The sequence below is a fragment of the Cervus elaphus genome, chromosome 28 (assembly GCF_910594005.1).
Source record: "Cervus elaphus chromosome 28, mCerEla1.1, whole genome shotgun sequence".
Classification (NCBI taxonomy): domain Eukaryota; kingdom Metazoa; phylum Chordata; class Mammalia; order Artiodactyla; family Cervidae; genus Cervus; species Cervus elaphus.
Genome location: NC_057842.1, coordinates 60,587,727 through 60,612,131, shown reverse-complemented (window position 1 = coordinate 60,612,131; position 24,405 = coordinate 60,587,727). Strand labels below are relative to the sequence as shown.

The window sequence follows — 24,405 nt, the reverse complement described above, 5'->3', positions numbered from 1 at the left end:
AAGTGAAGTGAAGTCGCTCAGTCGTGTCCGACTCCTTGCGACCCCATAACATGGTCCTAAAAGATAACGATTTTTATTCTAGCAACAGGAGGTGGAAAAGGGGTTCACTGTTCCAAACGGAGCCACTGATTTCAGTGTGGGGTAGTGCTAGTTCTGAGTCTAAATCACTTTCTCTATAGCTTGCACCTTTTGGTTCTGCTTTTTCTGGAATAATCACGTCTTTTGTGCATCTCAATGCGGTGACTGTGTGTCTCCTTCTTGTTCCCTTCTCCAAGCTGACTCTGCTTAGTTCCCTCAACCACTGGTTATAAGACACACTCTCTGATGGCTTTCCCAATCCTGATCCCTGTTCATGGGGTCTCTGTCCTCCATCCAATGTATTTTCAGAAAAGTGGTGCCTCAAGTATAGGCAGGCAGCCAAGGGGTCCTTCAGGGCCATGAGCTGGACCACAGGGTCTGACAGAACACAGGGGTGCTGGTCTTCCCCTGTTTATGAGCCGATCTGGTTTCTCCTCAGTGCCTCTAGGCAGCAGGGTGTGGAATAATGCATTTCAGGATTCCACATTCTTGCTAAGCTTATTATTTACAAACTCTTGCTGAGGCAGTTTCCTGAGGTTGGAGAGCAGTCAGGCTAGCTGTATCATCACACGCACCTGCTGCTTCTGTCCACTTATCCCTTCTCCGCCTTCAGCCCCTCGCTGAATCCAACCTCCTCCTCTGGAGGGAGCGCACAGGATCTCAAGGCTTCCCTGTCAGCTCTGACAGGTGAACAAAGAAGAACATTCTTCACAAATCCACGATGCTATCAAAGCATAGAAGAGGGAACAGAACCCTCAGTAAAAGAACCCTAAACATCCTACCAGAAAGTCCCAAACAACCCTGAAAAGTGAGAATAAAACTACCAAAAGCTGACAGAGGGGAACAGCATTATTTCCAACCCACATTTGTCCTTCTAAAAAAAGCCAACCAACTACAGAATGAAAAAAAAAAACCTGAAATGTAGGAAATCTAACATCGTTAACATATTTCCTGTCCTCACATAGCTTATAAAAAATGTTTCTGAGCTTTTCCCTGGCTCATTTACAGTGACGAGAGGGAGCAAAAAGGAAATGCAACAGATGGGACTACCGCCCTCTCACCCAGCAATTTATTGCCACTCGAGGTAGCTTGGGCGAGATTTCAAACGTCTTTCAGTTGCACCAAGAGCTTACTCCCGCCCAGGAACAATGAGGATGAGTGAGGCTCCTTAAAAAAAACTGTGGGTTATAAGCCATGTTTACTCCTCTCTAATTTTGTTGTTTCTAAAAGCGATCACCCCGGCTTCCCTCCAACCATCCCCAAACTGACTTCACGAGGATGTAATCTGGTAGATTTAGAGCTGACAGGTGGTACATGCATAATTAAAGATGACCTAACACAGAATGCTCTCATTCCTGGCATATTATCAGACACTTAAGCAAAGCAATTATCAGTAGGCAATCTTTTCTGTCAACAGAGATAGAGATGAAACATTTCTTCAATTAGGAGGATTCTGCAAGGATGCTGTATATATATCCGTCTGCAAATACTTGAAAATCTTTAGAGTTTAATACTAAGTCAGCTCAATGAGCAGCTCTGGCCAGTTAAATTGTGTTTTTTTCCTCCCCTCTGAGTTTTCCTGGAAGGTAACATTTTTTTTTTCTTTATTGAAGTAGGAAGGTCACATTTTAAGCATCAGAATCATCAAGATAGGAATAAGTCAGGGACATCATTAGAGATCCTGATCCAAGCTGACAAGGAAATCTCTGCATTTCTCTGTCATTGTCCTGTTAGGGTTTACAAATACACCAAACCTTCCTTAAAAGTGCAAGGCAAAAAAAGGGGATAAGGTTCAGATAAAAATAATTGAAATTTTTCTTTAAAGCAGAATTATTCCCTCCCCATGTTCCACCAATGTCAGAGGGCTTTTTCTTTTTCAAAATTCATTTTTAAAAACATTTTTAATTGGAGGATAATTGTTTTACAACGTTGTGCTGGTTTCTGCTGTATGATGCAAACCAGCCCTAAGTATATATATGTTGGTCTCTCTTGAACCTCCCTCCCACCCACCCCTCTAGATTGTCACAGAGCACCAGCCTGGGGTCCTTGTGTGATACGGCAGCTTCCCACTAGCTATCCATCTTACACACGGTAGTGTATATATTTCAATGCTACTCTCTCAATTTGTCCCGACCCCGCCTTCACCCGCTGTGTCCACAAGTCCACTCTCTACGTCTGTGTCTCTACTCTTGCCCACAGAGGGGTCCCAGAAGAAGAAGAGAAAAATGAAAAGCATATGGATGTTAGAGAATTTAAGAGAATTACTGTCAAGCAAACTTCATCTTGAATCTAAGCGATTTAAGGATTTTTTTTTTTTCATTTGAAGAAATAAATATTCTTCAAAGGAAGAGAGGTCTTGACCGCATGATGGATTTCGCATTTCAGGCCAAGGAGGGAAGAGGCACTATACTCCCTAGTACAGTACTATACTTTTTATAAATTACAGTGCATGTACTTTCTATAAATGAACGCATTTTAGCTTTCCTCGGAACAGAAATTGCTTTAATGTTATAGCGAGACAAGTGATTTTCTTTTCTTTTAAAAGGTGCTTTATACGTTAATGGGTTTTTTGAAGCCTGTGTAAAAACTGGCTTCCCTGAGACAGAGAACTTCACAATGTTTGTGGGGCATATTCTGCCACATTTCACAAGAGGTCTTATTGTTTAAATTCTTACATCCTTATGTCATCTGTGAACAAACGGCCTTATTGTTCATTTGAACATGTCTTCATAGGATCTCTGGTGGTAGGGCTAGTGTTGTTGTTTGCATTTTTTTCCTCATCAAGTCAGAACAAAAGTCTCTTTTTCTGCAGTGCTGGGAACTAGGGAACGTGGAGTGTGTGGCAGCTGTTTCAGTTGGAAACACCATAACGATCCTGTTAAGTGAAGTGCTAACATTAATGGGCTGACTTCTGACAAGGAAATCAAGATCTCTGGAAAAGTTTCTTCGACACAGCAGACTTCAAGGTAATGCAGGATAGATGCACTCCATAGAACAATTAAGACTCACCCAGTAGGGGACTTCCCTGGTGGCCCAGTGGTTAAGAATCCACTTTCCAGTGTAGGGAATGGGGGTTCAGTCCCTGGTTGGGGAACCAGGATCCCACATGCTGTGGGTCACCCAAGGCTGAGCGTCGTAACTATGGAGCCCGTGCACTCTGGAGCCCAAGCGCCACACCTAGAGAGAAGCCTGTGTGCCGCAACGAAGACCCAATACAGCCAGAGATAAATAAATAATGATAAAGAATCATCCAAGCTCCGCTGGTGGCTCAGTGGTAAAGAATCGCCCGCCAATGCAGGAGACGGGTTCCATCCCTGATCCAGGAAGACCCCACACGCCGCAGAGCAACTGAGCCCGTTCGCCACAGCTATCAGACCCGTGTTCCCGAGTCCAGGAGCTGCAAGGACGGGAGCCTGCATGCCCTAGAGCCGGTGCTTTGCGAGAAGAGAAGCCATTGCAATGGGAAGCCTATATATGGCAACCGGAGAATAGGCCCCTGGCTGCAACTAGAGCAAAGCCCTTGTAGCAGTGAAGCCCTACCACAGCAAAAATAAATAAATTAATTAAAAAAATATCATCCCGAAAACTTAGAGGTGGGCCTGCTGGACAACAGGACCCAATTCCTTCCAAGACATGTTTTCCTTGGGAGATGCTTCATTCAGAATATTAGAGGAAAGATACCAGTAGTCCTTGGGGAAAACATAATCAAGGGGCAAGGTGGTGACGATGGCAAGATCATTCATGGGAGATGCGGCAGGACCCAAAGCTCAAGTTCATTATATTTCTCAGAACTAAGAATAGCTTCTGAATGAGGATTCACAATTCTCCACAGACCTATTTCTCCTAAGGAGCTCCCCCTTTCTCTTTCCAATTTTAATGTAAAAAAAAAAAGAGAGAGAGAGAGACTATAATCAGACATGGAGAAGTAGGCAGGAACAAAGGAACCTCTACAGATGGGAGGAGCATCTAAACCAGCCATGTTTTAGGTACTGTTAAACACCTTCCATCAGAATTCAATTCAGAAAAACTCAAAAAGTGTACTTTGCTAGCATGCTGCATCACAGGCCGGGACAAAGAAACCCGCCATACGTGTGTTATTGGGGCCAACAACGAAACACTTGGCATCTCCCAAATGATGGCATGGATGAGAAGAAAATAGAAGACGTAAGGTACACACTACCCATCAAAATAGACATAATACAAAGACGGGAAAATTCTAGGGAGTTTATTTAGGGAGAGACTCTTACTCCTCATATAGTCCCAGCCTTTTGTGTCATTTAAGTAAACAAAGCAACCTCTATAAGCCCAGTCCTTGTGTGCTGAGGATAACACATGATGCTAGGACATTTTATATCATGCCTTTTATACTCAATGATTACTTTAGAGTCATCAACTAACAACATTTTAAAAAAATGTCATTAAAGTGGTGGTACCTTACATAAAACAGAAATATCAACCATCTTATCATTAACCAAAGTTTCTCCTACCCGCCCTCAAAACTAGTTTTCCAAGTATCTTGGTTTTACTAAGTTTTATGCTTGGATGAACAAAATAAGATTGCAACGATGGCTACAAAATAAAGACTAAATTGCGATACCCTGATATTGATGGAGTATTATTTCGGAAAGAATGAAAGTCAAACTCAAGACATTTTCACTGCTATCTGCGTTTTCTGTTTCACAAAGGTTGCTCAAAATTTGCTGTCTGGAAGCCTTTTAGAGACATTCCGTACAATATCATGCATTCTCCTTGTTAACAGAGTATCAGAGATGCTTATCAGGTTTACTTCACTAAAGACAAAGTGTAACATGGATTTAAGAAAGTCAGAATGGATGTAGTTTTTAATATCTATCCATTCAGAGAGGACATCTGCTTTCCGATGAAGAGGCAACAGTGTAACTCCCGAGCGCTTGGTCTGGCTTTTTTAAGAGCTGGCACTGGAGGTCAAAGTGGACAAAGTACCCAGAACACCTCCAACGTGACCAAGAAGGCAGCCACATAATTGATGCTCTTATGTTCTTCTCCTAATATTTTCCCCCAAAAGTGAAGCCTCACTTCACTGCAGGGGAATAAAAGAAAACAGAAGAAATGAAAAAATAGTGGTTTTTTTTTTTTTTTTTTTTTTGGGTGCCACAAACTGCACTCGAGGAATCAACTGTTCTTCACTTGGAATTCTTTCACGAAATGAAATGCTGGGCGCAGGTACAATTTGTTGCCCTTAGGGATGGAAGGTGATGAGAGGAAAGATGTGTTAGAAGAGGATGAAAGAAATGCATGTTTCTATGAAGCCAGGGATGGGGGAAAATAAAACACTATTACAGATAGAAGAATGGCTACATCCCCCTAATGTATTGGGTTGGCCAAAAACTCCATTCGGTCTCCATAAGCTGTTATCAAAAAACCTGGACGCACATTTTGGCCAACCCAATATTTTTGGATCAGCCCCAAAATAAGATAAGACAAGGGCTAGATCATAGATGAACATGTAGTATCACCAGCTACTAAGAGAATCCAGCACTAACCAGTTTATACAAATTAACTTGCATTTACTCCCTTGGGGTCAATTGAAACCTATACCCCAGGAGACACAAGTGCTTTCACATGTACCCACTTGTAACCTCTGAAAGCTAATTAACAAAGGAGGACACAGAATCTCCAGGCACAATGGAAACGGTGACGTCCACCCCTGCAGCCAGCTCTGTGATATCGTCCGCTGGTGCTGACAGCCTCCCCTTCCCTCCTCTCATCCCAGCACAATGCCTTCAGGTCTGTCTGAGTAACGTAATTTACTGGAGTGGAATTCCCTCGATGCCCCGCGCAGCACTTGGCGACAGGATCATTCATACTCCACAGTGTCGTGGCCTGACACCGATCCATCGGCCCCCGTGCCTCATTCGCTCAGAGTGAGCGATTTCACCTTCCACGGTGCCCTTCTGGGGTGTGCATGGACAAATTTACTCCACTCAGCCCTAATTACAAACCTTGGTTGAAATGCTCTCATTAGATTTCTATTTCTCACTCCAAATGTCAATCCGATTGAAAATGCCGATTTTCCTGAGGATTCATCCATTAGCAATAAACTCTAAAGCATTCCATGACTGAGTGCATTAAACCAACAACATGGACATGCACTTAAAATACATCATTAGAGCAAATCTCCATTGCAAATGCTTTACATTATTCAACCAAAGGAATAATGAGCCCAGCCTGGCCAGTACCCTCAAATTGCACAGGAAGGATAGGTTAACACTGGCTGTTATGAAGGAAGAAGCAGGCAGTATGTCAATGAGATGAATTTCAGAATCTCTCTCATCCCTTACGAAGGTGTGGGAGGAAATCAGACCCAGAGCCTAATTTATCACCTCCTTTTGCCTACCATTTTTACAGAAACTTCAGTCTGTGGCAAAGTACAATAAGACAGGCAAAGATCATGGGGAGTGTGTGTGTTCATGGGGGGGTGGGGGAAGCTCTATCTGTGATGCTAGGAACTTGCTAGTCTTCTAGAATGATTTGCTCTGCCTGAAAAGCATTCTTCCATTTCACTCAACAGAAGGAGGAAAAAAAAGGTGGAAAAAGCAGCACTGTCTGGATGCACTGAAAGAATCTGGGTACCATCCTTCTTTTTAAAAAAGTTTATTTATTTTTAAGTGAAGGATAATTGCTTTACAGTATTGTGTTATTTTCTGTCAAGAATCAACATGAATCAGACATAGGTATTCACATGTCCCCTCGCTCTTGAACCTCCTTCCCGCCTCCCTCCCCCATCCCATCCCTCTAGGCTGTTACAGAGCCCCGGGTTGAGATCCCTGAGTCTGCGGCAAATTCTCATTGGCTATCTATTTTACATATGGTAATACATGTTTCCATGTTCCTCTCTCCATAAATTCCACCCTATCCTTCCACTGGCAACCTCCCCCCCGCCCCACTCCTGCCCCACCAGATTCATAAGTCTGTTCCCTGGGTGCCATTCTAATGAAAGAGAGGTTTTGCCCATTTAGTTGACCTGAGAAATGTCTCCAGTTCGCTGGACTGATAGGGTCCTTAGCATGAAAAACCCAGAAAATCCAGTGATGATGCTAACATATATACTACAAAGCAAAGGTTGTACCCATGACTGAAGTGGTAGGACAGATCATGAAAAGGAAAATCTGGAGAGGAGAATTTTTAAAACTAGAAAAATACATCAATTGATAAAACCAAGCCATCACTGCTTTATACCTGTGCCGTGTTTTAATCCCTTGGCTTCTTAGTCTCATTTATCACTTCTTGTCAGGTCCCTGGTGAGGCCAAGTCAGGGTGCAGTCATAATGCCTTTTTTTAATTTGATAAATGAAGAAACTGCATCCCAGGAAGGTCATGGAGGAAGCTGAAGAATCTGATATATGTAATCTGATGTATGTAATTCTTCACATGTAATACTAAAGGTTGACCAAAAAGGTTAAGTGATACCTACAATGATGCCCTGATTATGAAATACACAATGTATTTACTTAATGAAAAACTTTGGCGGGCATAAAAAGACTCCTAGAAGGCTAGATATACATTACATTCAAGAGAAAATAATTTGCAAAGAATACTAAAAAGAAGCAACAGTAGTTGTTTTCTGCTTGTCAGCATCTGGTTATCTACAGGATTGATCAGTAACCAGAATGACAACAGATGTGACATTTTCTATAGGGAATTCTACCACCATGGAAGCTAATTGCTCCTCAAGTTTTGCCCATTCCCAACTGAAATACTTAAAACCTTCCTTGATTACAACATTAGCACTCTCTCTTTCATGATGTACCTCAGCAGGTATTACAGAGAATGTGCACAGATGTCAGAACTGAAATAGTCACGCTGAAATAAATTGAGTGGGAAGGCAAAAATAACTGCTTATGCTCGACACAGTGCTCACCTTAAGATGAAAGAGGGGCTTGCATGGCGCTAATTTAAGAGCAAAATAAAAACCCGAGACCCCAAAAGTAACAGTGGTAGCCTATGAAGAACCAAATGATTTGTAAATGACCTGTCGCCTTCTTATTGAGAAACAATGAACAAGGGGACGATCCTGTATTCACTTAATTCCCAAATGTGTCCTCCAAGCAGAGCGGGGAGCCGCCGAATGCCCTGAATTCTCCACCACATTCGTATGATGCAACGGTATGAGTAAGCATCACCACCCCCCTTTTACTGAGTGCTGGCTCTGTGCTTCAAGGACGTTATCTCATTTACTCCCCACCAGCACCCTCTGAGGTAGGCACTCCTCCTGTTCCAGTTTTTAATTAAAGACATCCAGGCCTAGGAGAGGTTCAACAAAGAGATCGAGGTCAACAGGTAGCTAAGTGAAGATCTGATGCTGATTAGTCCTCTTTTCCCCAAAGCTCTGGCCTCAGGCTAACCACCCCTCCTCACCATCTGCTGGGCCTGCAGACAACCAGTGGGGAATATGATTTGCAGTCTTCAGTTTCCAGAGGCTTCTGGAATGACTGTCCTCTTGACTCATCCTATTTCCCAAGTGACATCAAACTGAAAGGCTTCAGCAGACACACTCTTCACTTGCAGACACCCTCATTCTCTGGAAATGCCACAGCCACTCAGCCAGTAGCAGGGGGACAGCACCATGGCTGGGATCACGGAGTTGCGAATTTCCCTGCGAAGGTTGACACCACTTCTGTCTGGTATTTCCTGTAGCCACAGACAGACACGCTACCCCTTACTGTGGTTGCAGGAGACTTGGCTGGCAGATGAAGGGGAGTTTTTACTTGGTTATCTGCCCCTCCGACATCTGTGCATAGAGCAGGTCTGTGCCCATCCCTGCCCCCACCCCCACAACACCCTGTCCTTACACAAACAAACACGTCCTCCAATCTCTCTGCAGCACCACTAAGGGATCCTCCCATGCTGTTCTCTGGATCTACAAGACACGACTTTCTAACATCGAGCCAAAGAGATGGATGTTGTAAAATGGCATTTCAAACAAGGCAATTACTTCTCAAACAATGATTCAAGGATCCTGTCACTATTTCTTGCAACCTTCCGCCGACACAATTTGCTTATGTATGAGTTGTGTCTTTCTTTCTTCAGGAGGGGAAAATGCTGATCAACTATCACAGGTAGACACACAGTGCCCAAACGTGGCCGACTTTTTGCTGCTTAGAGAGACACATTTATTCCCCCCAACGCACCACTTACCAGACAGATGCAAAGATGCGGGCAAGCCAGTCATCAGAATTAACAGAGTGATTGTGCTTGCATTACATATTCTGATTTGTATGAATCTTATTTTTAGCCATGCACAAAAGGGCAATAAATGGAAAATCTTATTCTAACCGCTACTTTTTCTGGGCCACCCACACTGCTCCACCTACCGCACAAGTCCACAAATGTGAAAAAAGAAAAAAAAAAAAAACCCAACCCAGGGTTCGTCCTAACAAGGGATGCAAAGTGGCTAAAATATGTGACATTTTTTCCAGTTAGTGTTTGTACTTTCATTCTTTTTCGGTATCAGGACTTTCAGGGAAAACAACGTTGACTTATCTCTGGGCATTTTCAAAGACTCCGCGGTGGCAGGGCAGACGGTGCTTTGGCAAGTGTGATCCGCCAGGCACCGCTACCACCCCGTCACCTGCCGCCTGGCAACCAGCTTCCAGCAAAGAAACATACCCCCAAACGGTTCTGTAAATTCAGGCAGATGATACCTACAACATCTTTTTTTGCAACAAAGACGGTGTTTTAATAGTTTCTCAAATGAACAAAGGGACATCAGAAACGTAAGCGTTTCTAGAACAGAGCAGGCTGTCAGAAATGATCTTGCCAAAGTTACAGCAATAATGCTTATCCTAAATCTGCTCTTGGGGTGCTGAGGGCCAGCGCTCCCTGGGACACAGCATCTCCTTGCCATCTCCCTTCCCTTCTGTGCATTTTTGTCTCTGTCTGTCCCATCCACTCACCCCGCAAGCCCTCAGCTCACCAAGCATGAACCCTCGCTGCCAAGCGGAGCTGCTGATGTTGAAAAAACCCACCTTGAGAGCAAATAAGAAAAAAAAAAAATTGAGGAAGAGGATGTTTCTGGGGGCATAGACAGGATAGAGACGAGCGTCTATTTTTGATCACCATCTCTTTAGACTTTTCATGAAAAGTTAAGTTATTCAAGTCCCAGGGCACCGATCTGAATGCTTGTTCCCCTGAACCCTCCGCAAAGCGCAGTAGCAAACACAGGCAGACGGGGATTAATATTTAAAAGTCGGTTCCACCAAATCATGAAGACACGAAAAGAGTCAACACCGAGAAAGGCATCTTTACCTGCGCGCTTGCTCATTATCCAGAAACTAGAGGAAATGCTGTCATCCCCGGTAGCTACTCGCGCCCTGCAGAGCTCACACCTTCTTCCCAGAGCAGTGCTGATGAGGTGGATCGGAAAGTCTTTGAGGGGTTAGAGTCCACTCTCACCAGGTCTCTGACTGCTGTTCTAAAAACACGGGTAATTAAGTGTTACGAAAAAGTGGGTCATCCACGACCGAGGTACAACCACACCTCCCCACACTAGACTCCAAATGACTGTGCTGTGACAGGGTGGGAGGGGTCTGAACGCAGCGAAAGCAAAACTTTTATGTGGTGAGCAGTGTTTTAGTTTTCACTGGTTTAGGTTAGAGAAAGTTAATCTCAATGTCAACTGCAAACCAACTCAAAGTTTTTGAAGTCTGACGACAAATGCTGGCTGTTGGTGTCACGGGAAATTTCAGAGACAGTGTCACAAACAGTCCGAGGGACCGTCTCAGGTTTCTGGGACGTGCCTGTCGCTGATGAGCGGACGCCGTGACTCAGGGGAGCGAGGAGGTCAAACCGAAACCGAAGGTAGGGAACTGAGTTCTCAGTGTCCACACAAGCATCTCCTTCTCCAAGGGAGCATCAAAGCACTGCAGACCACTTCCCACACTGGTACCCGACCCGGGCGCGCCACACAATTTACCAAAGCATCTTTCGACTGTCATCAGAAGAAGGCATCTTTCGACTACTGTCAGAAGGAAGCAGAATACACCCTGCGCTCAGCACATTCGTTCATCTGTCACGCAAGGGCCACAGCACAGAAATTTTAACTCAAGTCAAAGCACACTGTATCCCTATTATATACTAGGACACAAAGGATGTGAAGGCATGCAGAGGGAAGAACCTAGAAAAAACTGCTTTTAAAGAACCTAAGGCTTGTACAGAGGATGATGAGACCTCATTACACACAATGTCTAATATGGATCATTTTAAAAATTTATTTTTTATTTTTCAGCTGTGCCGCGTGGCATGTGGGATCTTAATTCCTCGACCAGGGATTGAATCTGACCTCCCCCCACCCCTACTCCACCACACTGGAAACACAAGAGTCTTAAATCATTGGATCGGCTGTCAGGGAAGTCCCCAGATCACTTTTGAAATATAAAATCTCTTCCAGCAGCTGTTTACTATACACTTAATATTCTACTGACATTAATGTCCGTGGATGACATTCCCACAACTTTCCTCAGGCAACTCCTTTAACAATCCCCTTCATTTTAATCTGGGTTTTGTTTCAGTGTTCAAAGCCCTTCCTAAGTTTGGCAAAGAGTCAGGATTCACCCTGATCCAGAGCTGACCTCTCTCTAAAGGGAAGCACGCAGATACTCAGCGCAAGTCACACCACAGGCTGAACACCACGCCAGAGGGGGCTGAACAGACGCTTCTCCGAAGAGGGATGCCATAAAGGAGGCTGAGCGCCGAAGAAGCGATGCTTTCCAACTGTGGTGCTGGAGAAGACTCCTGAGTGTCCTTTGGACAGCAAGGAGATCCAACCACTCAATTCTAAAGGAAATCTACCCTGAGTACTCACTGGAAGGACTGATATTGAAGCCGAAGCTCCAATCCTTTGGCCACCTGATGCAAAGAGCCGACTCACTGGAAAAGACTCTGATGCTGGGAAAGATTGAGGGCGGGAGAACAAGGGGGTGACAGAGGATGAGGTAGTTGGGTGGCATCACCGACTCAGTGGACATGAGTTTGAGCAAACTCCAGGAGATAGTGAAGAACAGGGAAGCCTGGTGTGATGCACTCCATGGGGTCGCAAAGAGTGGGACACGACCTAGTGACTGAACAACAACAATGACAAATGATGCAAAGGAAAACCCTCTGGTTCACAGCACAGAAGGGGCTATATTTGAATATAAAATCAGAATTTTATTGGAGTCCATATTGTCTGGAGTACGGTTGGGGAATAGGGGTGAGGAATCCGGCTCATCAACATTTCCCCCTTCTGCCAAATTGTCTTATGGTGTATCAATTGCAAATTTTTACCTATCGAGAACACAACCAATTGATATAACACTAAAACCATCTGGGACCACATCAAATCTTTCTTTTATCATTCCCAAGGCCCACTAGGATCTTGTAGGGTCACTCAAAAATTGCATTCATTGACAGAATCCAGAAATGGAAAAAAAAAGTTAATAACAATTTCCACTTGATAAACACAATGCTGAGTCTACAGAGGTATCTGCTCTTGTAAGAGTTGAGGAATGTAATTTGAAGGGAGAAAAATAAGGAACCAGGAGATCACTGTCCTATAAAATGATAACAAAGTTATCATTTCTGAATCCCACCAATTTGTGGGATGTCAGCAGTCCAGAGTACTGACTGTCAATTTGGAACCGGTTAACGAAAGGAAAAAAGTCTGGAAAAACACAGAAAAGTAGGCGTTAACAGGTAGGTTGCATTTGGATAGCTGGATTAAAAGTGACTTATTTTCTTTATTCTATTCTGCTATTTTATAAAGTTTGTTTCATAAGCTTGTATTACTGTCATAATTGGGAAAGTAAAGCTAACTCTATTTTGATAAAAGGAAACAATTCATTAGTTTCTGATTCTGTTCTTTCTAGTCACTGAGAACACTTAATACATGGGATCGTTATCGTAACCTGGGCTGGTGACAAAGCAGACATGAAATACAGGGAAAATCTGCTGGAAACAATAGATTATATCTTCTAGTTAAGCCTGACCAGGACTCTCAGAATGCTGCTCCTCAACAGAGCTTCGCAACAGCGTCCTTCCTCACTGTGACCACGGTCTGGGCACGCTCCAGCCGCCCCAGAGCTCCAGGGGCCAGGGACCTCACAGTGGTCAGTTTAAGGGGTGTGTCTCTGGAAGAGGGTAGCTCTCCCTTGGGTTAAATCATGGCTCAGAGAGCACTGTGACTTTGTTCGCAAAGGCACATCCAAGAAGGAGCACACAAACTATTTCTAAGAAGCAGCACATTGGAAATGATTAGAAGAAATTGATAAACTGCTTGCACTACAACGGACGTCATCTGGCGAGCGGCTCTGCCACCTCCATGGCTGAGTCGGGAACGCATAGCGAGCACCTTCTCAGATTCGGACACGTCTACTACCACACTGGTTACATCACCACCACCTGCACCATCAGTGTATGTGCAGACAATGAAAATTAATCCTGATGGTGCCTTGAGCAGAACATGACTGTGAGCCAGTATGTTACAAAGAATCACATACATTCTTTAAAAAAAAAAAACAGAATTGGCTTCAAAACTATGCCAATGGTTCCCCAATGACAATAAGAGCTAAATATATATATTCATGAAGTTATTTTATATAACATTCTTATCATTAACATCACAACTTTTAGAGTGCCTCCAACTAGAATAAACAGAATAAGCATAAAAATAATTATCTGAGATTTAAACTCTGGTACTGGAAAGGTGGTAAACGCCAAAACTTGCATGGTTTCTCAAGAACAAAATGAATGGTATATTTTTCTATCCTAAGTCAATATGTTTATATCATTATTAAGACATGAAAATAGGTACCATAAAATCTAAGCTAACTAAATTATTTGAAGACAAGAAGATCTTTTTTGATTTGTTTCAATTTTCTGGGGAACTGACAGCTAGAAAATGCTTTCTGTTCAAAATCTTTTCAAAGCAGTTTCTTTTTCTACTTATAAAGGATCTAACCGTTCTCAGTGATTCAGCAGGTCAGTGTCATCAGCTACAAATATCCTCCAGGGTATATTTGCTAACTTTATTAAACCAAAGCTATCTTGTTTTCTGAATCTCTATCACTGAAAAAGGGAAGTGGGATTTGTGCGGTAGGGTGGGGTGTGGGGTGTGAGGGGGTGGGGGTGGAGTGGCGGTGGGAAGTACCAAGGCTGGTTAATTCAGGGTTCTGGTTAGTTGGGTTCCAGGTAGCTGAGCCATCACTAAATATGAATTCAGTGCCTGTATCCAGGTACACCTGATTCTCGGAGCCCTAAGAGTCGATCAGGAGAGCCCCCAAAGGCTGTCTTTGTTGGCTTTCTCTAGCTCATGTCTTTCCCTCTGGGGGCTGTTGTAGACAATCTGTGTCAGGGTGTCCATCTAAAAATCATGGTCTCTGAACTCCTGGGGCTGAACTTGTTTTGATTAGAATCTATATCCCTGTTGTTTCAACTCAAGCTTAGGGTGCCAGTATTTACGTGTGATGTCAAAGATGAAAAAGCATTTACTTCTCCTCTCTTAAGACTTGCTCCCCTGAATTTTCTTTTCCATAAAAACATTTCATTCCAACTGTCTGATGTCTTAGCAGCTCCCTATAGCAACTGACTCCAAAACCTTTCTTGCTATGCCCTGTTCTCTAGCACCTAAGCAAAAAGCAGGGAGAGTATTTCTAAGCAGGTTTGGAATGTCTGGGTTGGAAATGAGGGGCTGATTTATATCTACTGGACTTCAACTTTGATGATTTTATTTCAATTATTTTTTGGTTATACTTTTTCCTCGAGCCAAACACATACATACACATTTATGTATGTATCTATGTATATAATTCACACACATGCATTTATTATTATTATCTTTTTGAAAGGCGTTCAGTTGTATCTGACTCTTTGCGACCCCATGGACTGCAGCCCACCATGCTCCTCTGTCCAAGGAATTATCCAGGCCAGAATACTGGAGTGGGTAGCCATTCCCTTCTCCAGGGGAGATTCCCAACCCAGGGATCAGACCCGGGTCTCCTGCATTGCAGGCAGATTCTTAACCTTGTGAGTCACCGAGGAAGGCCACGCACAGGCATGCTCATATGTATAAATGATTCTGATGTCTTAGGAGGGTGTGGGACGATTCAGGACAGAAGTTTCTAAGCTCTTTGAAACTATGAAGGCCACACACAAGCATGCTCATATGTATAAATGATTCTGATGTCTTAGGAGGATGCGGGATGATTCAGGACAGAAGTTTCCAAGCTCTCTGAAACTATGAATCCTTCTGTACTGCTCTTTAGGAATTACAACTCACTGATGGTTCTCCAAGGCTGGTTCACTAGAAACAGAGGATAAAATGCAAAATCCGCCTCCCTCCTCCAAATTAGGGCCCAAATGGACTAACTCAGTGGGTTCAATCCTTCTCGCTCCTCGCAGGCCTCCATGTTACTGCTACAGCTGTTCTGTGAGGTATGGGTGCAACAATATCTGGTATTACAGAGATTTGCTGATGGGGGATAAGCCACACTTCACTGGGAGGATGTCAAACAGGCATTAGAGTGAGAAGCCCTGTTGCAGGAGAGCTATTTGCTACTAATTTTCTTTCCAAGTTTCTACTTTCTGCTAGGCTTCACTCTGGGGCAAGTCCTGGTCCTGTCTTCAGGTCTGCCCCCACGGCTAAGACCTGTCAACGGCCTCCGCTATTCAGGCATCCTGGGCGGTGGTACCCGGACTCACTAGTGAAGGCATAATTCACGTGACCTGCAGCAGTCCCCCGACAGGAGCACACGGGTGTGCTCATCCCCTCCAGCCCAGGAAAGCGGCTTTCCTGCATGCGCACATGAGCTTTTAGTGGAGGGGATGGGTATCGATGGCAAATTTCCCTAGCGGTTTCGGACAAATTTGTCCTTGTCCCGATAGAAAACCCATTCCTGAGACTGAAGTCTAATATTCTGCAGGCCCTCACCTTTGCCCAGAGGGTGCCTGGGAAGGTGTGAGGGACACGGACACCTATGCGTCCTCCGCCTACTCAGACTAGAGCATTCCTGCCGAGGGTCTCTTAGTGTTCTGCCGCTATTCTCAGAAGGAAAGTAAATTCTGGTAGTCAGGGTATTTTTGTGTGTGGGTGTGTGTGTGTGGTAAAATATCCACAACATGACATTTACCACTTAAATCATTTTTTAAGAGTACAGTTCAGCGGATGGAGTTGTTGTTCTAATTGCTGAGCCACATCTGACTCTTTGCGACCCCATGGACTGCAGCCTGCCAGGCTCCTCTGTCCATGGGACTGTCAGGCAGGAATACTGGAGCAGGTTGCCATCTCCTTCTGCAAGGGATCTTCCCAACCCAGGGATCGAGTTCACAGGTTCTGTGTCTCCTGCGTTGGCAAGCAGGTTCTTCACCACTGAGCCACCTGGGAAGCCGTTCAAAGTACTGTGCAGCCGTGACCACCATCCATCTCCAGAACTCTTTCATCTTCCCAAAGTGAAACTCTGTACCCGGTAACACTAGCTTCTCTCTCCCCTCTATTCCCAGGCCCTTCTACACTTCCGATGGCCTTGACTAGTCTGGGCACATCACCTAAGTGGGATCATACGGTATCTGTCATTCTGTGTCTCACTCATTTCACTTGGTATCACATGTTTCATCCATGTTGGAGCATGTGCCAGAATTCCATATTTTTAAGACTAAATAATATTCTCTTGTATGTGTATTCCACATTTTCTTCATTCGTGGTTGAATGAGTTGCTTCCACCTTGGGCTATTGGGAATAATGATGTATGAACATGGATGCACAAGTATTTGTTCAAAGCTCGGTTTTCACTACTTTTAAGTATACACCCAGGAGAGGAACTGCAGAATCATACGGTCCTTCTAGGCGTCCCAGGTGGCACAGTGATAAGAATCCACCTGCCAGTGTGGGAGATGCAGGAGACATGGGTTCAGTCCCTGGGTCGGGAAGGTCCCCTGGAGGAGGAAATGGCAACCCATTCCAGTGTTCCTGCCGGGAGAACTCCACGGGCAGAGGAGGCTGGCGGGCTGCAGTCCACAGGGTCGCAGAGAGCTGGGCACGACTGAAAACACACACATGGTCAGGTCATTCTACGTTTAATTTTCTGAGGAATCATCATATTGCCTAGTGTTCAGTTTCTCATATTAATAACTATTTTAGTGCAGTTTTAGGTTGACGGCAAAACTGAAAGGAAAGCACCATGGGGTCCCATATACTCCTTGCCCCCAAATGCACAGTATTCATTTTTCAAACTTTACTTTTTAATTTATTTTTTAACCAGGTCCATGGCAGTGAAAAGTGCAGAGTCCTAAACACTACACCACCAGGGAATTGCCAAGACATTATTTTTTTTTTTTTAAATCTACTTATTGGCCACGCCACATGGCATGAGGGATTTTATTTCCCTGACCAGGGATTGAACCCACGTCCCGTGCCTTGACAGTGTGGAGTCTCATCACTGGACCACCAGGGGCGTCCCCATGACTCTCACAGAGGTGCTCCGGGCACCTGGTGTGTTGGCTGCCTCACCCAAGGCTGCAGGGAGGGGGCCAGGACGTGGGCACCAGGCCCAGCAGGAGGCTCTGCTCCAAGTCACCCAACGGGTCCCAGCCGCCTGCTACCCATCCTGGCTTGCCTTGTAGTTATTAAACTGACACCCAAGGTCATCCACCAGGGAAACCTCAAGTGTAAACATGTACACTCACAGATGCCAGCGCAGGAAAGCAGGAGGGAGATGAAGGAACATTGGATCCAACCCATTTCTTCTACTTCATGGTGAACACACTTCATAAACTGAAACTTCCCAGAATGTGGTGCAGTATAACAAATTAATGCTTGACAGAGACGTTATCATTTGTAAGGGCAGAGTGATCATAGGTAATTACCTCGCTCACAACTCTGCCAGCCCGATCACCAGCCCTGTTACCCTCTGGGCAGCTCCCAGAAGACAATTCTGAATTAATTCCTTCTACAACTCTTTCATCACCTCTTGCTCTTTTGGTCTTATTTTTCTGATTTTGTGATTTTTATTTTAAATGCATGCACTTAAATCTGTTAAGTGCATTTAACCCCATGTTAAATCTGGGGTTCTGTTAACATCTAGGTAGAAGGTAATGCTCCTTCATTACATATCTGCTTTGGAATTGCTTTATTAAAAGTGACTATTCCCAAGCAACTCCACATATTCATCTTGTACAGGGACCCTCAAATTTTACAGGTGGCCTTGGCTACTTCTTTCTATGTGATTCTTGGAGCCCTTCCTTTCTTCCTTCTTTCCTTCCTTCCATTATTTTAACCCTTTCTGATAATCAGTTTCTTTGTCTGTAAAATGAAAGCAATGCCAAATCATGCTGGCCATTCTGGTGCTATTCAATCACTTTATTTAAAAAAAGTGACTACTTTCAATTAAAAAAAGTTTTTTTTTTTTTTAAGTGACTGTTCTCCATTTCAGAGAGTTATAATAAAAGAACTGTAAGCCCTAATTGCTGCTTTGAATGATAACATAAACCATATCAAGTAAAATGTTATAAACCACCATGCTTATCCACAGATTCAAAACGCCCATAAATTTCTTAAACATTTCCTAGACAGCATCACTCAGACTATTTTCACACGCACATTGATTCAGTGAAACAAAAGACAACATGTTGTGAGAACTCCTACACTGAAAGCTTAGAAACATACAAAATTCATACAGGTTCACAGGTACATGTGTACATTAGCATGTATGCTCCCATATATCCAAGTGTGCAGTTATTGAGTCAATCTCTTCTACTTTATTCTATGAACATGGACTAAATTGTTCTTGCCTTCAGCAGAGAGGTGACTGGCTTGTCCCAAAGCTAACACAGAAAGATGCTTATCTTCCAAATATGTCAGTCCTGAGAACATAAAAGCCCACAAAACACTGGTTTTGCTGGCTTAGACTTTTGATTAGAAGTTCACCTTCCTTCACATTTGCCTTTTGCAAATCAAGTCACATTTAAGAGTATGAGGGGAACGATCACACTGGGATGATTCACTTTGAAAGGGGACAATATATTTTCTAGCCCAGGAGAAAAAAGATTTTCCCTTTGGAGTATGTCTCAAAGCATGATGAAGACCCATGGGGAAAGACGGTGGCCATCGCCACAGCCTGCTACCAGCACTGTCAGTCACCCCTGTTGAAAGGCAAGGGCAGAGAACGGCTGGTACCCGCGCCTCTGGAGTTGAGCTGGCACAGAATAATGGCATCTACTTGGATGGACTTTCAAAGGCGACGGTGCTGAGAAGGCCCTAAAAGTCTCTTTCCTGAGAGTTGAGTTCATGTATTAAGTACAGCACTAATGTCTTCATTTCAGTTTCATACACGTTTCTACCTTCATCATTCCTCTTATCAGTCACACTTGAGTTAAAGCAGTGATTCTCAAAGTGGGGTCTCTGGACCAGCCTCATCGGCATCACTTGGAAATTTGTTAGTAAAGTAAATTCTCAGAGGCCCCTAGATCTCCTGAATCCAGGAGTCTGGGCATGAGCTTCAGCAAGCTGGACTTTCACAAGCCGTCCAGGCAATTCTGAAGCATGATAGTGGTTAAGATCCACCAAGTTAGGGAACCACCCACAGGCAGAGTCTAACCCCTGTTCCCTTCCTCAATGATAATTCTCAAGACCCCTTGTTATTATCATCTCAGAAAATTCTTAGCCTTGTGTGGTTGGAGGAAAGAAACCTTAGTCAAAACTTACATGTAATTTTTCCAGGTCCCGTGCTGGCTTCGAGTCTTAGGATGCAGGGAACTGGGCGAAGGGAGAGAAGAGAAGGCTACAGCAATCCATTCAGACATGGACCCCAAAACCTTGTGGGGCCGCCTTGCGCCAGGTCAGCGGGCATCCACCTGGTTGGGGAGGAAGACTGTCCATTAGCACAGGAAACCTTGCACGTTAACATCGTCCCCTCGCTCCTGCAATCTGCTACACCCCATCCTCCGATTTCATGACCGCTAACGTCCTGTGCCTCAGGACAGGTCCAGCCAAACAGAACTGGATAAAATAATGCAGGTGTCGATGCCAGGGCTCACCACGGGTGAAACGCATCCCTCACTGGGTGCTCCTCTGAACCCCAAAGCAGCTTGGACATACCCAGTCAGCTATCTCTCTATTTCATCTCCTGAATGTTTTCTTTCAATACATCAGAACACTTTGGTTCAAAAGACACACCTGGCTATATTAACAAGAAGATACAGGAAACAATGGAGAAGGAAATGGCAGGCCACTCCAGGATTCCCGCCTGGGAAATCCTGTGAACAGAGGAGCCTGGCGGGCCACAGTCCATGGGGTCACAAAGAGTCGGACACGACCTAGCGACTAAACAACAACAGAAAGAGTTGTGATAAATTTGAAGTAAGTGATAAATTTGTGGATTCCAACTGAAATGAGATGATCCTCTGATACCTCAAATATGTCTTCTTAGAAAATAACAGTCCTTATTTTTTCCTGAGGATAAATTAATACATGCTTATTCTAGAACACCTGAAAATTTTATGGAAAAGAATCAAGAAAAAATAAACATGCACTGCAACCTTGACACTGATAAGTCATTCATGATATTTTGTTGTATAGGCTCATGACCCCTTAAATGAAACTCCTGGGCCAGATACACTTCAGAGTTCAGAACTGCTTGGTGTTAGAGAGTATTATGATGCTAAACTACCATTTACTGTATGATGCCCCATCAGAATCTGAAGCAGCACTCTGTAATCACACATATTAGACAGTTCTGCAGCAAAGTAGATGCATATTCTTATTTGGTCAGATAAAACAAAACTTCACATTAGTTCAGGTCAGATTTTTCTACCAAACAAGTCACCAAGAGACGTTTGTGATGTTTGAAGCAAATGCATTCAGAACTGGGGATAAGGGATTGTGGACTGGTATTCTTTTCAGATATACAAAAACAGAGCTTAGTTTCTCCTTTTTAATTCAATATTATATGAATGTGAGCATTTCCTCAAGTCATTAAAAATCCTTCAGAAACATGCTTTTCAATGTCTGTGTAGAAAAGTGTTTTATTTCATTACTTATCTCACTTGGGGAATGACATATTGTTTTCTTTTCTTTTGTTATTGCAAATGACACTTTGACAGATGTATCTGAATATCACTAACCCTAATTGCCTGAATGTCTGTGTATCTTCCTAGGTAGATTCCTAGAAAAAGAATTGTGGGGTCAAGTGGAGCGAGCTTTGAGGGTCCTGGTGACTGTTCAGAAAAGCTGTACCAACTTCCACTCCTGCCACAGCATGAGTTTTGGTTCATTTGTTTAGCTACCCTCTTTACTGAAGGCACAGGAGAAACCCAGTTGCCCGTCACACACCTTAACAAAGTTCTAATCAGGGACAACCACACTTAGACTGTACTTTCTTTCTCACAGAGATGATAATCAGCAGCTCATTGTTTTTCACATAATAAAGAGGGAAATGGGAATAAGGTAAGTTTTCCATCAAGTGGCCCTCATTAGATGGGACTGAGTTGGATCTGGACAAGAGAGGAATTGCCCCTCTTCCGTGGAGGGAGTATGGAAGTCATCGACACATCATCGTGAAAAAAAAAAAAACACATTCATTTTTCTTTGTGCACTGATAAATTCTGTTTCTGGAAGACCAAAGCCTTGCATTTCCCGTGCATTTGGTATTTTCCCATTTCTCGGACATCTGACTGCTCTTCAGAATGGCCATCAGGGAGCAGAAAGAGATGTGAGGACAAAATTAAATCAGACAAGCCAGTAATCACGGCTAACCCTCCCAAGTGCTCACGATGTGTCGACTCTAGTGCCGAGCGCCTTACAAGCTTTATCTCACGTAATGCTGAGTGCCCTGGTACAGAAACTGGTGATGGTGAGGTTCGAAAGTATGTGCTTGCTCATCACTCCCCCTTCTCCCCTAGTAAGTCTGGAGGAATTAAAGGTTTGCAATGTCAAAGATCAAGCCTAATGTCTTGAATGACTCCAAGATAATCCAAAGACTCAGTGACTCCTAGTCAAGCTATCAATCCAAATGCTACCCTTAGACATTTTTCTGTCAACACCTCCAGCACTATCTGTAGGAAGCAGTGAAAATAGTATAAAACACAAGAAGAGTCCAAGTAACTGCAAACACGTCCCAGGTTTTATATGGACAGAAGGGAGGCTGTATCTCAGCACAGCTGAGAGTTGAGAGTCTGCTCACACAGAGAAGAACGAAGACACACACACACTTTCAAAAACCACCAAACCTACAAACACATCCTTCCCAAGTGAGACTGCAAGTTTAGTAATGCTAAAGCAGAGCTCGCAATCCCAAGTTTCTTTCCATTTATGGCCTTTTCTAATAAATTTTCTTTCTCTCTACCCTTTATGTAGTTAACCTTGCAGGATAATTGACGGAGTATGTGTGCGCGCTCAGTCATGTCTGACTCTTTGCGACCCCATGGACTATATGGTCTGCCAGGCTCCTCTGTCCATGGAATTTTCCAGGCAAGAATACTGGAGCGAGTTGCCATTTACTACTACAATTGATGTAGTGGAGGCCACCATTTTCACACACTGATTAAAAAAAATGGAAGAGAGATTTTTTTTGTTACATGGAATGAAATAACACCCACTCTTGCCCTCATCTAGAAACTTAGTTTCTGCATAGTTTAGTATACACTATATAATGCCTGCAGTTCATAGAGAGAAAAAGAAGGGGGTATAAATTTAATTTTTTTTAGGAGTGAGTTAAATTGATCTCAACAATCTTCTCAAAAACTAAGGGGTGCTTCCATCAAATCTATCAAAAGACCCAAGATGTATCAAGAAGTGGACCACTTCCTCCACTGAAGCTTTTCTTTATACTTAAAATAGCATTCTCCTGATAATTAGGTGTCAAGTGGGTAGAAGGACTTCTAAGCGATTTTTTTTCTTTGCTACAATAGGGTATACGATTTATTTTCTAAGTATACCAGGCCTATAGGATGAGAAAAATAAGATGATGATAAAAGATTGAAGGCAGGAGGAGAAAGGGATGACAGAGGATGAGATGGTTGGATGGCATCACCAACTCGATGGACATGAGTTTCAGCAAGCTCCAGGAGTTGGTGATGGACAGGGAAGCCTGGCGTGCTGCAGTCCATGGGGTCACAAAGAGTCGGACACAACTGAATTGAACTGAGAGGAGATGACCACTCACCCTCAAAGAACATACTTTGTTTTTTCCAAAGGGCCTAATTACTTGGGAGGGAAAGAGAATAAAAAAAAAAAAAAAAAAGCCACCATTAAGTAACAGAAATGATTACTAAAAGCTCTTTAGCTACTCAAACTACACAACTGCATTTTTAAAGCTGATTACAAATTTGGATTCTCTCATTTAAAGAATGTACTTCGGAGCAGCTCATTTCTGTTTTAATGCTGAACCAAAGTCTGTGCAATTGGCATATTATCAAAGTAAAAAAAAAAGAAGTTGCTTGAATAAAATTACACTTTCAATGTCACTGAATCTTGAACTGCAAAATACCACAAGCTTAAAAACTTCTAATGCCATGTGGTTCTGTTATCGTACATTTACGAGAGAGTTTATAGTTTCCTGAGCCCTAAGAGACTTAGAGGGTTGCCACTCAGAGGAGCTTTGCTATTAAGGGCAGGTCATTCATCGCCTCTGGGCCCAATGCCTTTCACCTGTTCCTGTGACGATCGAATGAGACGGCAGACAAGAGAGTTTTCGCAAACTCCTAACACATACACAAAATATTGGGTATCACTGTTCTTTTTACTAACAACTTTGCCAGGTATAAAGATACTGATCCCCATTTCACAGCTAAGGAAACTGACAACAGGAAGAGACAGCAAAAACAAAACAAAGGAACGAAAAACAAACCAACCCCAAAACAGAACAAAACTGAGTTAGGAGAGTTTTATCTTTGAAATGGCCACAAATGCGCTGAGTAACTCTGGACGTGATTTCCTCGGTAAAATGAGGAAGTTGAATAAAATGCTTTTAAAACTCTTCTTGAGACTAATGGTTCTGTGATCAGGGACTTGGCCATGGTAGGGATGGGGCGCCCTTAAGAATGACTCTCAGGAAGCAGTCTCCCCTTGAAGTCAAGGTCAACAGGTAACAAACAGTCTGCAGTACTGGGATGGGGTTGTGAGCAGCCTCTGACCCCTGGGGACGGGACGGGCATTAATTCATTTTGCTGGATTAAGGGGAGGCTGGGGACATCCTAGGTGAACAGTCAGGGCCTCTGGGGCATAGGAAGGAGGTCCTGGAAGAGCTTAAAACAGCAGCTCTGTAGTAGCTGGTAAAATGTTTCACTATTCGAACAACCAGCGTAGCCAAATTCGTGTAGACC

The 24,405-nt window shown here is 43.6% G+C and overlaps 1 protein-coding gene across 2 annotated transcripts in view; it reads right to left on the bottom strand.

The window, feature by feature from the left end:
- Positions 1-24,405, bottom strand: part of BACH2 (BTB domain and CNC homolog 2) — a 374,567-nt gene that overhangs the window by 136,723 nt on the left and 213,439 nt on the right. Inside the window, exon 3 of one of the 2 annotated variants that reach the window (XM_043889800.1) lies at positions 19,790-19,938. The exons of the other annotated variant lie outside the window; for it this stretch is intronic. The gene's annotated coding sequence lies outside the window, so the exon portion shown is untranslated. The remainder of the gene's footprint in view (positions 1-19,789; positions 19,939-24,405) is intronic. 2 annotated transcript variants of the gene reach the window in all.